Source organism: Felis catus, chromosome F2 (genome assembly GCF_018350175.1).
Source record: "Felis catus isolate Fca126 chromosome F2, F.catus_Fca126_mat1.0, whole genome shotgun sequence".
In the NCBI taxonomy this organism is placed as follows: Eukaryota; Metazoa; Chordata; class Mammalia; order Carnivora; family Felidae; genus Felis; species Felis catus.
This window is the reverse complement of record NC_058385.1, coordinates 15,749,931-15,765,845: the sequence shown is the minus strand read 5'-3', so window position 1 is coordinate 15,765,845 and position 15,915 is coordinate 15,749,931.

Sequence of the window (15,915 nt, the reverse complement as noted above, 5' to 3'; positions counted from 1 at the left end):
TAGCCTGCTTAAGCTTCAGCTTCTTTATATATAAATTTGGGATAATTTTAATCTGTCAATCACATGGGATTAGTGAGCATTCAAATAAAATAACACGTGTAAAGTGCTTAGCACAGTACCTGCCTGCACCTAGTAAAGTCTAAATGCAGGCTTAGCTATTAAACTGTGCAGTTGTTATGTGTATATTTTCACATCACATGTTTAACACATTATACATGTATAATTAATTACTTTAGAAGACCTGAATAGAAGATACAGCAGGCAAATTAGTGATGTGTGAATAGACAGGGGGCAAGTATATGTTAACAGGGTTATTTGTTGAAGAGTGGTCAATGTAACCATACTGACCTAAGCTTTAGGACAACATCGTCTAACACATAGATGGGTACAAAGCTTTCTGTAGAAAAGATTACTCCCGTGGAGCCAGCATGTCACAGTGGTCATTTCTGTTGATCTGGTTGTCGTTTTTCATGCATTTTGCAGAGCATCAACATTGGCTAAAGAAAACTGAGCCATATCAGAAATATCAGAAATTTTCAGTTTGGCACTTTCCTACAAACAATATTTAGAGCGAATTCGTTGTTTCACGAAATGAGGCAGACATCACTTGCATTCACAAATAGCTATTCCCAAGGGAAGGTTCATTTGCATCACTGGATCCACCTTGACCCCTCCTTCCACTTCCCCCCACAGCCAAGATCTGGGCCAGTGTGGAAGTGGTCTAACTGGCTCACCTCTGTATGTGACCAAATCAGCTTGTTTTTACCAAGATTAAAATTGGAATCAATAAGATGTGGTTATGTCAATATTTTCTTTTTTTCTATCCTTTTCTTTCTTTCTTTCCTTCAAAAACTTAGAAGCAACACTTTGAAACATTTAAAGCATAATCACTCTGTTTTCTACTACATACATGGTGAATGCAATCCATCCCTGAACATCTAGAATCTGGAGACCTTTGCTATCCGTTTTCTAGGGCTCCTGCTCTGTTCTCTCCCGTTTCCTGGCTAGCAACAGGGAACAATAGAAAAACTCAAACTAGTTCAAATTAATTAACAGGTTTTGGGGAAAAGGAGAAAACATACTTAAAATGAAGTAAGTTGTTGTTCTATGATCTTTTTGAGTCCTAAGAACAGCATTTGGTTTAAACAGCATTTGTTTTTAAAAAAAAATCACCACACACACAAAAAAATGAAGAAAGTACACCTTCAGAACCTTTCCTAGCCAATTCTCTGGCCAAGTAACTTCTCTGGGGCTCTAGGTTTCCTTCCCAGTTAATAGTAGTATTGCCAGTTCTATGATATAAGAAGTGTTAGCTATACTGCAACAAAGCTAATAAAGAATCAGACATCCAGAATGCAGGTTTGGATTCATTTCCTACTTATCTATTATTTTTACCATGAAAGGATTGGAAAATTATTTAACGTAAGGGATTACTATCCCACAAGACTATTGGAATAATGGATTTGCGTGTGGGTGGTAGTTGGGCACGATTTTACATTACATATTATTCTGACAATTCAACTTTGAAATAATCCATTACTAGTAAGAAGCTGTCAAGCACACAAAGGGTTTGAAACTCTGAACAATATGCAGGAACAGTTATTAAGGGCTGAATTCGATGAACAAAGTGAGATCTGTATTTTGGCTATTTTACATTATCTCACATTTGTTTTTTGTTTTATGTTTCTTAAATTTGACAATAATTGCAAAAAAAAAATTACTGATCCAGACTCTATTTTGCAGATGACTAGACAGTTTCAAGATACAACTTAAATTTTATTTATTCTGATTGCTATGTTGGAACAAAATGATAGTCAGTAAGTATTTTATTGGAAGGCTATAATTTCTTTTCTTTTATTTTTTTTTAATTTTTTTTTCAACGTTTTTATTTATGTTTGGAACAGAGAGAGACCGAGCATGAACGGGGGAGGGGCAGAGAGAGAGGGAGGCACAGAATCGGAAACAAGCTCCAGGCTCCAAGCCATCAGCCCAGAGCCCGATGCGGGGCTGGAACTCACAGACCTCGAGATCGTGACCTGGCTGAAGTCGGACGCCCAACCGACTGCGCCACCCAGGCGCCCCTTACCCATCCTTTCCACACCTTACCCTCCTCATCTGTAAGACAGGGTAATTAATAGCAACCATCTCAGAGGGCTGTGACAGGTATTAAATAAACTAATTTTTTTTTATTTTTTTTTTCAACGTTTATTTATTTTTGGGACAGAGAGAGACAGAGCATGAACGGGGGAGGGGCAGAGAGAGAGGGAGACACAGAATCAGAAACAGGCTCCAGGCTCTGAGCCATCAGCCCAGAGCCTGACGCGGGGCTCGAACTCACGGGCCGCGAGATCGTGACCTGGCTGAAGTCGGACGCTTAACCGACTGCGCCACCCAGGCGCCCCGAGAAGGCTATAATTTCTATAATTCTTTGGAGACTTCATTATCTGAAGATATGCTATGTGGTCAGGAGATATAGGGAGGTATTTATAGAAACCTTAGATATAGAATCAATTATTAAAATTTATAAAAGTAAAACTCCAATGTTGGGCTTAAGAATATGAACAGTTGGTTTTATATTTTCAGTTGATGACTGGGTTTTACATCGGACTGTTGAGTAGCAGAATAATGAAATTTGTGGGTTTCCTGAGGAAATTATTTACTTTTTATTTTTATCTTGTCAAAGGAAAGGTAGCCTTCTTGTCTGTTTTGCAAATAACGAGAAAAGTGTGAAGACACACAAACACAGGAGAAGAAGCCAGTGGGTCTAGATTCAATAGGTCAGACTCAATTTTTAGAAAGGATTTCTCAGGCTTTCTCTGCCTACAGACGCAGAGCCTTAGGCAAGGGACTGCAGGTATCCTGGCCTCCAAAGACTTTTCTTATGTCGGTTGTGGCTAGATGTGACAACTCAAGGTGCACAACTAAAATTTGTAAAGGCTGCCAGAAAAGCCACAACAACAATAGCATGCCCCTACTTAAAATATTTAGGTCTATAGCATATTCAGCTCCTCTGAATAAGGTTTCACTGTTTCTACAGTTTCTTCCAGTGGCCAATGCAGGTAGGGACTGTTGAGTCATTTGTACCCCAGCCACAGTGTGGCGGAGAAGAAATACCCCTTTGTGCAATAAAAGGCGTTTTCTCCAGCAGAGCATCCTTTTGTGAGCACATCATCCAGATGGCCATTTCCGTCTGTCTCCAGGGGTGAACCAAGCAATAGAGCAGCATAAAGAGGATTAAAAACACTATTTTCTCCAACCTCCATTCTCCCCAGTGTCACTCCATTTCCTCTTTCAACACATTAAGCACTATTAGCAACTAACTTGTTTCATAAGATTTTACTTTATTCAAAATGTTTCTTAGGATTGGAGGAATGGATGTCCGAAGTCTGTAAGGCATTTGGCTTTCCTTTTTCAGACATAGTTAACTTCGTATACAGGAGGATGGTACAAAGAAGAAAAGTTTGAATAATACATGATGAGTCATTTCTAGTGAGTTAAGTCTAGCCCAAATGTTTCTAGGTGTACAAATCTTTCATCTTACTGCTATGTGGTTAGCTCCTGGTTGCTCCTGGTTAACTATTAGAATGAGGAACACGCACCAGAAAGAATGCAATGCATTAAGATAAATATTAAAACAAAAGTAGATAATGGCCTTAATAAATTCATAGCTTATATAGTATGTCACACATTTTATGTCCTTAATAGAGTTCCTTTGTCTTACAAACAATAATTAAGCAATATTATAAATATAAGTAGGGAAATATAAGAATGAAGCATCTTACTGACACATATTATTCCTATTTTAATTATTCAACTTATTTTATTAAAATTTTTTTTAACATTTCATTTTTACTTTTTAAATTTACATTCAAATTAGTTAGCATATAGTGCAACAATGATTTCAGGAGTAGATTCCTTAGTGCCCCTTACCTATTTAGCCCATCCCCCTCCGACAACCCCTCCAGTAACCCTCAGTTTCTTCTCCATATTTAAAAGTCTCTTCTGTTTTGTCCCCCTCCCTGTTTTTATATTATTTTTGTTTCCCTTCCCTAATGTTCATCTGTTTTGTCTCTTAAAGTCCTCATATGAATGAAGTCATATGATTTTTGTCTTTCTCTGACTAATTTCATTTAGCATAATACCCCCCAGTTCCATCCACTGGAACTGGTAGTTGCAAATGGCAAGATTTCATTCTTTTTGGTTGCCAAGTACCATTTTATTTATTTTTGTGAGAAAGAGAGAGAGACAGGGCGCGAGCAGGGAAGGGGCAGAGAAAGAAGGGGACACAGAATCTGAAGCAGGCTCCAGGCTTTGAACTGTCAGCACAGAGACCGACACGGGGCTTGAACGCATGAACTGTGAGATCATGACCTGAGCCAAAGTCAGATGCTTAACTGACTGAGCCGCCCAGGCACTCCTCAACTTATTTTAGATGATTAGACTAAAAAGTTCATATCTGACCTATACATACCATGAATCTTACTTTATTATGAAAGGACTATATTACTTTTCTGATTCAGACAATTTAAAAATATAGAATATCAAATTAACCACTTGAATAACACAATGAATTTTGGAATCATATAAAATAACTTAAAGAATCAAAAGGCTAAATTTACATATGAACATTCTTTCCAACAATCCCCAGTTTTATAACATCAGAAATATAGTTTTCTTTCTTCCTCTGCTCCTTATCACAAGAAGAGGATACGAGGGTGGAGTGGGGACTGAAGAAGATAGAGATGAGAACTAATCTTGGTAAAGGACAGTGACCAAGAGCAAGAATTGTAAGTTCTAGACTGGGCTCTAAATTCTAAATTGGACTGTCCAGTCTTGTGTGAGCCATTGTCTTCTTTGTCTATTGAGATAGCAGCCTTGTCTATTGAGTAGCGCAGGCTTGGAGAAATACATATACCTAGGTTGAAATCCTCATTTCAGCTCTTACTAGCCACATGACCTTGAGACATCCTCACCTTTTAAATGTGGATGTCAATAGCTATGCTCCAAAGTGGTTGGGAGAATCCAATGAGATTATATTGGTAAAACATCTAACACAGTGCTTGTTACATAGCACATACCCAGTAAGTACAGCTCTTCATTATTTTCAAAGGAAGTGGTTAGATCAGTTCCCTATGAGTGGTAGTATTCTGTGATCCAGGAGCTGGCTGCTGGCATCCAAATTTTGGCTCGGATAATCTGCTGACACCCTGCCTCCACCACATATGTGGTAGCCATGCACTGGTAAGAGTTCCCAGTCACACACAGCAGGTCACGTTCCAGACAAAGACATTGGCTCAGCTTAGTTTAGTGCCTAGTATGGAAGCAGGACACCCCGGAACTGTGTAATCACAGTGTTACACAGAACTGTGTAAACGTGCCTCAGCCACGTTTTAATCCTCCACCATGACTGACTAACCTATTTTTTTTCCCAAAGCTGCTATAAAATCAGAGAAGGAAACTAGCCCCGAATCATAGCCCTGTGGTTCTCTGTCATATACACTCTCTTGGTTTCCATCCAACCTTATTTTAAATATCCCTAGGGATGCGTTTTCATCACTTTTCTTGCAATATTTTTCTTAAATAATAATTTTTACTGTCAGAAAGTTTTCTCTCCTATTCAGGGTAAAATTTTCTTTCCTTCCTTACACTTCTAGCTATCCTGTCCTAAACCTGATTAAATAATTCTTACTGCCGGTTCAGTATTTCTCCTGTCAGATTTTTGTAGTCAATTATTGGTCCCCCCTCAGCCATTACTTAGCAACACCAGACATAATCTTTATCTTTAATCATTTCTCATAACTCACTCCTCCATCACCACCATCATTATTCTCTCCTCTGAATTAATCCATCTGTTCTTCTGAAGGTAACCTCAGTGTCTTAGGAGCATGTTCCCTTGAAGTGAAACACATACCTATATTTATTTCAAATTTTACTGAAATAACATAAGAGTACAGACACTTTTGAAAACAAAGAAAAATTGACATGTTATTCTAACATGATGGTTATTGTTACCTTTGTCTTTTCCATTTTTATTTTTTTTTCAAAGGTAAAGGTGTGGAAAAATGTTTACTCATATAATGTAGGTGGGATTTAAAACAGATACAATTATTTAGAAGTTAATTTGCAATATATATTGAAGCTTTTACCTTATGTTCTTTGATGGAGCACTTCTGCTCATAGAAAAGAGAAAAGACCTTTACATATGATTTGAAGTAAGTTACTGCGAGAGTGCATCTTCTGGAATCTAACTTGTTATATTTAGGCAAGATTCAGGTAAAATCTAACAAAGCAACGTTATCTTTCCTAGGACTCTGTGGAACAGAAATGCCTGTAGATTTTGTTGTTACCGTTGTGAAGAAATGGACATTTGTGATAGACATTAGCCATGAGGAGAGTCTAATCCTGGCCCTCCAAAAATTAGGTTTGAAAAAACAGAGAGGTATTTTCATACTATGAGAAAAGTAAAGAGGCATGCAAATCCTCTGTCTCCTCTTGAGGAGAGGGGCTGGAGCAAGCTGTCAAGCACTCTATAGATGGTGCTCCTGCCTAGAAGAAACTCTATAGGAGAAGGCAGTCTGGGAAGTCCATCCTTTTGGGAGGGGGTCACCGTTAAATCCTAATAATGTGCTATCACATCTAATCATTGCCAGTTACAAATTTCTTGGAGAGAACCTCCCATCCCTCCTACTACCAACTTTATTAGAGAATTCTGCTACCTTGGCTGTCTGAGAAAAGTTTTCCACAGAAAAAATAAGAAACTATCCCTATAGCCCAGCAATACAGTGGACTTGGGTATTGCCAGTGTCAATATAAATCTTGGAAGAAAATTGGTGTGTCTTCTCTTCAAGAGGGAAGGAACCAGCAAAATAGATTAGAAGGGATTGTGAATACTTTTCTCAGGCCAGGTGAACCAGAGAGAAATGTGTTTTTAATCTTACTGCTTTCTGGATCTGTGTGTGTGTGTGTGTGTGTGTGTGTGTGTGTGTGTGTTTGAGGGGGGGTGACCAAGTAGCTGATTTAAAAAGCACAATTAGTTGTGTGGGGCCACATGGGCATTGATTCACTTTCTCAATAATGCATTCATTCAACAATCACTTGTTGAGTGTCTATTATATGCCTTATATTTCCCTAGGTGCTGGTGATGCAGCAAAAACAAAACATATTCAAGTCCTCCATTATGGAGCTTACTTTCTAATAGTAATTGGAGGTAGATCCAAACACAGGGCTGCATTGCCTTCACAACTGAGTTGTGAGGGATAGATATGCAAGAAAACGAGTGACAGTAAAACTGGGCACAGTGTAAGGAAGGCTGGAAAATAGCCGGACTGGAAGACATCTGTATGGAAAAATGTCATGGGAATTTGGGCTTTGACTGAGGTCATGTGATGGATGGGGTGTGATGTAATCTCTTCTTATACACTGCCAAATCTTCTTTTAGTCCAGAGAAATAACAATTAAAAAATTTTTAATGTTTATTTATTTTTGAGGATGAGTGACAAAGTGCGAGAGGGGAGGGCCAGAGAGGGAGGGAGACAGAATCTGAAGCAGGCTCTAGGCTCTGAGCTGTCAGCAAAGAGCCGGACTTGGGGGCTCGAACTCTTAAACCGTGAGATCACGACCTGAGCCAAAGTCGTTTGCTCAACTGACTGTGCCACCCAGGTGCCCCCAGAGAAATAAAAATTAAATGTTTCCTGAGATAACATTTCTGTGGACTGTAGAGACAGGACCAAGGTCTGCACTGTAGCGGCCTTGAGAGTGGGAGGGTGAGTAAGCAGCCGCGAAGGGAAGTACACATCTAGGTAACATCCACCTCCATGCTGCGTGTGCCTATAGTGAGCTTAGAAAAAGTTGTTAACATGTTATCTCTTCATCTCTGGGCATTTGGGGACGTTTTTCCCTGTTTTACCTTCCAGCATTAATTTTTTTAAAAAAGAGTAATAGTATCTTAAAATTGCGGTTACAATTTTGGTATCACCTTAAGATTTCTATGGTTTCTATTTTTACCCCCTCATTGAACATTTTGCTTTGTAACGTGTTCTAATTTCAGAATAGGGGAAGGGAAGGAAAACTAAGATAAAAACAGAGAGGGAGGCAAACCATAAGAGACTCTTAAATACAGAGAACAAACTGAGGGTTGCTGGAGGAGAGGGAGGTGGGGGGATGGGCTAAATGGGCAATGGGCAGTAAGGAGGGCATTGTTGGGATGAGCACTGGGTGCTATGTGGACGTGGGAAATCACTAGATTCTACTCCTGAAACCATTATGACGCTGTATGTTAACTAACGTGGATTTAAATAAAATTAAAAGCAATAAAAAAGAACAACGCAGTTTGTCTGCATGTCACTTTGTTCTGTTTCGTCCTTTACTCCCAGAGGGTTTTCCTAATTTAATTTTTATGTGAAAGTTCAAAACTCTGGTGATTGCTCCATAGTATTCAGTTTGGGGGTCCCCAACTTAAAATGAATTTTTTTTTCATCTAGAAAAATATAAAAATGATTATGGGGTGAGGAAGTAAGAACTCTACTGAAAGAGTCTAGGGGGTGAGATCATATTCGTAAAATACACACGAAAGATTTGTTTAATCCATTGTGCTTCACATTTTGGTCTCCATTTCTCAAGAAATGTATCTGCATTTGGAACACTTTTCCTAAGAATCCTGGTTAGAACTATTCTCAGAACCTCTCTTTTAGAAACTGTTATTACTCTGTCCTTATTTATGTTAACACTAGAACATATGTGTCCAATATTATATTTGTCTTGGGTACGGAGTTTGCAGTTTACATGAACAAATGAATAAATAATGGCTCAAATGTTTTTATATTGAGAAAAGGCTGATAACCAGATGTTTTTAGTTTGTACTCATAAATAAATAAGAGGAAATTACTCTACACTGCAGCCTAAAATATTTTGGTTTTATACAGTGTGGAATTACTAATAGATATGTTTGTTCAGTATTAGAATGGGGTCATCATGTTTCTGGAAGAAATCTGTGTGAGCCATTCAGGGTGTTTCTCCAAAGCTGCAAATGGCCTCTTCTATATGGCAGAAAACTGGCCTTTCCCTGCTGCTCTGACTCAAGTGTTTGTCTTACAGATAAAATTGTTAGGCTTCTGTCCTTTAGTCTATTTCTTTTTCTACTTTTTTATGCTCTTTCCTCATATCAATTTTTAATGTCCATGGGAAGGATATATTTTTGTGCACATAAAGATTATTTAGAATTATTTATTTTATTTAGAATGATTATATCTTATAGTATTTTTTTATTGGATAGAGATTGTGTGCAAGTGAGGGCAGCAGGGCAGAGGAAGAGAGAATCTTAAGCAGGCTCCATGCTTAGCACGGAGCCTGACGTGGAGGCTTGATTCCTAGACCATGAGATCATGACTTGAGCTGAAATCAAGAGTCTGATGCTCAACTCAGGCTCTGAATTACTATTCAGTGTTTATTAACTTAACATTTGCATTTTCATAATAAACAGAGAGCAGTCACCCATACTTTTTATCTGATTAAAATTCAATGGACAGCAAGGACCCAAGCAATGGAGGGACCTGAAGTTTATAGTTTATAAGCTTCGTGGTTCACCCAGATGAGGTGCCGGCTGCAGGTGAATGATTCTGATATAAGTCCTTGTTTGCCAGGAAGTCCCAGATTGTATTTTTATTCTTGTTCAAATTTTAGTAATTCCCTTGTCATTCTGTCCTACTTTACATGACAAATTTATATGGTCACTCTATTTATGTTGACCACACAAACCGAGCCCAGCTGAGACGTTTTGGGTTCTAACTTGAGCTTCTTTCTGCATTGCCTTTCTGTCCCACTCTTAAAGTGAGGCAATCACATTGACCTACTGGTAGTGGATTGTAAGGCAACTTCCTGTTGTATGTTTTCCTATCATCTTAAAAGTCATTATTTTTGTATTACATAAATTAAGACAAAAAATTGAAAAGGGGCACCTGGGTGGCTCAGTCAGGTGAGGGTCCAACTCTTGATTTCAGCTCAGGCCATATCCCAGGTTCATGGAATCAAGCCCCATGTCAGGGTCTGCGCTGACTATGGAGCCTGCTTGGGACTCTCTCTCTTTCCCTCTGCCTCTCTCCCTGGCTCACACTTTCTCTCTCTAAAAAAAAAATTCAGTGAACAATGAACTAAAGTTTGAGATTAAACTCCCATAAACAGAGTCTAATTTATAACTTAGTTACTTAAATTTCCTGAAACATTTAAACTATGTACCTTTTACTTCAAGATGACATATTTTAAACCAATTATTCAATTACCTACTTTAAAATAGAAGTGAAAGGTAAATCTGTCAGAATTTCAGTATGCAGAATGTTTAACAATTTTGAATGTATTAATGCTGAATTTAAAACAGAATTGTCATATATATGTTGGTTTAATTTCATCAACTATTTTCTTCTAAATCTTTTTAAGGTTGGAAATATGTACTAAGGCAATAGTTTTATCTTTTCAAAAAAGGTAAAGTATCCCCAAACTGGGAGAGTTACCATCCCAGAAGAAATTTTGCACCTGCAAAATGAGTAGAGGTTTTTCTGGATTTCAGTTACCTATGTTGGGTAGCAAACTACCCTTCAACTTACTGATATGAAACAGCCATTTTACTACACTCCCTGATTCTGTTGGTCAGGGGATGGCTTATTTCTGTTCCATAGAATCACAAGGTCTGAGACCTCAGTTCTGAGGACAGGAATGGCTGGAGGCAGGAATCACCTGGAGGAATGTTCAATCTCATGTTTGAGTCTGGTCTGGGGTCACTCACAGGCAGGGTTCAGCTGCGATGGTTGATCAGAGTACCTACACATGGCCCCTTCATGTGGCTTGGGCTTCTTTAAAGCATGGCATAGCAGCCCAGTTCTGGGCAGAAACATCCTGAGGGGGAGTAAGCACCCCAAAGGAGTCAGGTGGGAACTGTGTGGTTATTTACAATCTAACCTCAAACATCACATAACATCAGTTTGTGGTATTCCATTGGTCGAAGCAGTCACATCCCTGCCTAGGTTCAAGGGAAAGAGTGATAGACACCCATCTCTTAATGATAGGAATGTAAAAGAATTTGTAGCTATTAAAAAAATTCCCCATTCTGCCAGATCTTTTTGATGGAAAAATGAGAACTTAGACTGCAGATATCCAGAACAACCATTCTCCCACCCAAATGGGAACACTGGGACCATTTTATAGTTGCTTTGAAAATAGAAACCTCCAAGTCTGTAACCCTTAGAAGGAGATTTCACAATCCTCAGAGTTCAAGATAATCTTTTAAGTGTTTTTCTATCATTTCTCAAACCTGATTCGAGCAGATGTAATTCAGTAACGTCTACCCTGATTGTTTACCCACCCAAATGTACTGCATGAATCTATTTTCTCTCTTGATATTGGTCATAGCATTAAGGCTATTCTAATGATAGCATTTTTTTCTGAGAAAGAAGTTGCTAGAACTTCTACCTTCTTTGGTTTCTCCTTTCCCTATTTATTTCCTTTTTTTCATTATCTTAGACACATAATCATCGACAGTACCATCATCAACATCCCCCAGCCTACTTTTAAAAGTTCAAAGCACCTCTTATGTTCCTTTCTCTTCTCCTTACATCTTTCTATTTTTGCTTGTCTCGTTCTTATTGTAAAACAATGATTCTGTATCATATATCCTTCACCACCATTAAAATATGTGCCACCGAAAGGCTGTGCCAATTTTTAGCAGTGTGTTCTCCCCAAGATTTCTCTCATTTATTAGAGTGAAATCGGGAGGCATTTGGGAAGCAAATGGCTGGACTGGAGACCTCCCAGGAGCTTTCCTGCCCTGTGAGTCAAGAGTCGTAGGGAGGTTGTGTAATAGTCAAAAAAGTAATAGCCTACCCTTTCACAGAGATGTTTATTAAGGAGTAAATTATCCTTATCCCCAAGTCATTTCATTATAGTTCTTAAGAGCATCGTTTTCAGAGAAACAAAGTGAAATTGCAGTTAACTAAATGCTAGCATCTGTTTAATTGTTTCAAATCTACAAAATGCGGTGATTCGTAAAAATTCTCTGCCATGACGTACTGTTTATAAATCCCTGCAGCTGTAATCATAATTTATTAATTAATTCCCTCATTTATTTGTGTTTTTTGGTAAACATTTATTAGTCATTAATTCACCAAGCACTGTACCTAGGTAGTGGGTTACAAAGAAAAAATAATTGAAGGGACTTTTGTTAAACTATTTTACTTAAATGTAAAATAAAGCTATTTAAATAAAGTAGCTTTTGAGGTTGCCCTTAATACATGTTGGGCCTTAGGCTTAGTGCTTTGATACTGAGAATACAATAGGTGTATCAGTCAGAGTTTAACCAGAGAAACAGACCTGTAGGAGATATACATTAAGAGATTTATTGTGAAATGTTGGCTCACATAATGTGGGGTCTGGCTAAACAAGTCTAAAATCCAGAGAGCAGGCTGTCAGAAAGGCAGGATGGAATCCTTAGGCATGGGCTATAGTTGCTGTTATAGGCAGAATTTCTTCTTCTTCAGGGAAGCCTCAACTCTGCTCTTAAGACCTTTCAATTGAGTGAGTCAGGCCTATACAGATTCTCTAGGGTAGCTTTCCTTATTAAAGTCAACGGATTATGGACTTAAAAAAATTTTTTTTAATGTTTATTTGTGTGAGAGAGACAGACAGACACACAGAGTGTGAGCAGGAGAGGGGCAGAGAGAGAGGGAGACACAGAATCTGAAGCAGGCTCCAGGCTCTGAGCTGTCAGCACAGAGCCCAATGCGGGGCTCAAACTCATGAACTGTGAGATCATGACCTGAGCCGAAGTCAGACCCTTAAACGACCGAGCCACCCAGGTGCCCCTGATTATGGACTTTAGTTGCATCTATAAAATACTTTCATAGCAACACCCAGATTGGTATTTGATTGGATAACTTGAGGAGTGTAACCGAGCCAAGTTGATATTTAAAGCATTTTATCCCTTGTCAACATGCTGTCCATTCACATCTCTTTAAGCCATACTTAATCTACAAATAAAGACAATAAAAAGTCATACTTCTGCCTAACATAATATAACTATCACCTGTCAAACCAAAAATGTGGTTACCCTTTACTCCGAAGAGGCTGTAAAGTATTTTACTCTTCTTTGATATTCCGTAACTTAAACACTGTGATATAAAGTTAACTGTTATTAATATAGCTTATGTTAGATGATAAGGGTATAAGAGAGGGAAGAAAACAAAAATATTTAGTATATATACATATATATGCACAAATATATTTATAATAAGTAAGGAAGAGATATTTATAACTATTATAGTTCTTATTTCTGCAACTCAACATACAGTTGTAGCTGGAATTTACAACTACCTTCTATCACCCATTCCCTTTGCCCTTAGGAAATACCTCAGCTGGCCATGGTTTTTTGCCTGGTGAGGTGACTCAGACCTTCATTCTTGAATCCTCTGAGTCATTATTAGTTCTGCCTGAATTGTTGTCATTTTCCATCCTAAGGTGTAGTTTTCCACACCCTAAGGGATCTCCTATATTCTTAGACATACTCTTCCCTACCTCTGTTGTGTAGTAGCCACCCAATGTCTCCTTGGTAAGGAGGACTGTCATTCAAACCAGTACAGTAACCTCCTTCTTGACCCATTCAAAGGCATGAATAGCCCAAAGTAGCCAGGTGGCAGTCTTAGTTCCCAGTTTAGTAGAATCATTGTTGCATCTCCCAGGGGAAGCACTCTTCCCTGGGGAAATAAGGCCTCTAGATAACCAGAGTCTGAAGTTGTAGTGACACGAAGCACAAATTTTGCTAGTGGATCAATGGGATGGATAGGAGGAAACTCCCATTTCCACCCCTTGATTCCTAGACCGATGAATCCTGGCTATGGGAGATAGAGCACTATGTATTGGATACAGATTTAGAGCATATGCAGCCTCCTGGAGAACCTTGCTCTGGAACTGCAACATTTTTCTACTTTGTTGGCTCTGAAACTGGGTTTGTAAACTGTTTTAAGTCTGAGAATTGACTGAGGGGTCATGACTCTGTTTTGGTGATTCAAGTTAGACTTTTGTGCATTAAACCCAGAACTCTTCTGTTTATATAGATCAAGTTAGAAATTAGTAGGCTGTCAACTCTATATTTTTTAGGGAACACCTTGATCAACTAGTCAACACTGTAAGTCTCTGCAAGTCAGACTATTCTGCCAACCTTGTCTGTCATGATTAAGGGCCACAACATGGCCCCTGCCATCCTGGGACCTCAATTATCTCCACTGCATTTAGGGTTCTCATTTAGAGTAGAAGGCCCCACTGTAATTTCTGTCCTACAGAAGAGAGTGACCATGGACCTCTTCAAGAATTCTTGGGTTCCCCCCCCTTTCTCAGTCATGATGAAAGTATGTATCTGGATGCTCCCATGGTGGGTGTGCATGGCTTACAGGATAAATCTGCTCTAAGAGCTCTTCCACATGCTAGCTCTTTAAAAATCTTATATCATTATTTACTTCACTTTTTTCAAAAGGCACAAGAGCCAAGAGAAGTTATTGTAATTTTCACTGGAAAATTTTGGAAATGGGATTATTTGATCTCTGGTAGGTTAAATAAAATTGTGGAATGACTTGACCTTCTACTTTATTAAAGTGACAGAGTTGAACATTCCATCTTGTTAACAATTGAGGAGAAGAAGAAGAAAAAAAAAACCAAGTAGTTGGGGAAAAGGAGGATATTTTTATTTATTTTTTCCTTTTCCTTAATCACATGCTTTAGTTTTCTACTTATTTTTTTTCTATAGAAACAATTTTCTGGACAGTGAACTACTTCATTTAAGAATTATGATTAGGTTCATGACTGTCACTGACTTCAGATAATCTGATCTCTTACTTTTAAAGGTAGCTAGGTTTGTTTTATACTTCAGTGGTAGGAGCTCATCATGTCCTTTTGGCATGTCCATCAAAGGATATAGGGGATTTTTTAGATTTAAATTGAATGCTGGGAAAAAAGTTTAAACTGATACAGACAAAAAGCTACCCATTAATAGCTTTTCACTGTAAAATTGGGCTTATTTTATTTATTTGGATTCATAACTATATTTACTCAGAGCTACACAATAAAAAGTTGCAATTTAATTTCAAGTAATTTCTTTAAACTTTCTCACAAAATTTGTTCTTAAAATCAGAAATTGTATCCTAAGCTCTAAATATATACATTTGTAGAACTCTTTTCTTGCTCATGAGACTGGAATGTGCATTACACTTAATAAAATGTTTTATCTTCCTATGTGGCTAACAAATAAAGACCACCTGCTTCCAATGTATTTGCTTTCAGGCTATACCAACACTGCATCTGAGATAAATTATAGTATTTTCCCATTTAAATAACGAAATGATACAATAAGTGGCATTTCATCACTTTTTTATGCTATTGAAATGATACTGAAATACTAGCAGATGGAAATTCATAAGTGCTGAAATAATTATATATTACTTATTATATTATTCTGCTTACTAGCAAGTGGTCCCATCGAAACATGACCCTAAGTGCTAAGACTATTCCCTAAAATTGGTCTTGCCCTAGATATTAACCCAGTGGCTTTTCACTACTTTTAAAAGTTTTCCATGGTTGTGATCTCTCCTCTTTCATTCGTGATTTTATCTATTTGGGTTCTCTCTTCTTTTTGAGAAGTCTGGCTAGGGGTATTATCTTTAAAAAAATCAGCTCTTAGATTCATTGATCTGTTCTACTTTTTTTTTTAATTTATATTATTTATTTCTGCTCTAACCTTAATTATTTCTCTTCTTCTACTGGCTTTGGGGTTTCTTTGTTGCACTGCTTCTAGTTCTTCTAGGTGTAAGGTTAGGTTTTGTATTTGGGGTTTTTCTTGTTTCTTGAAATAGGCCTGGATTGCAATGTATTTTCCTCTTAGGACTG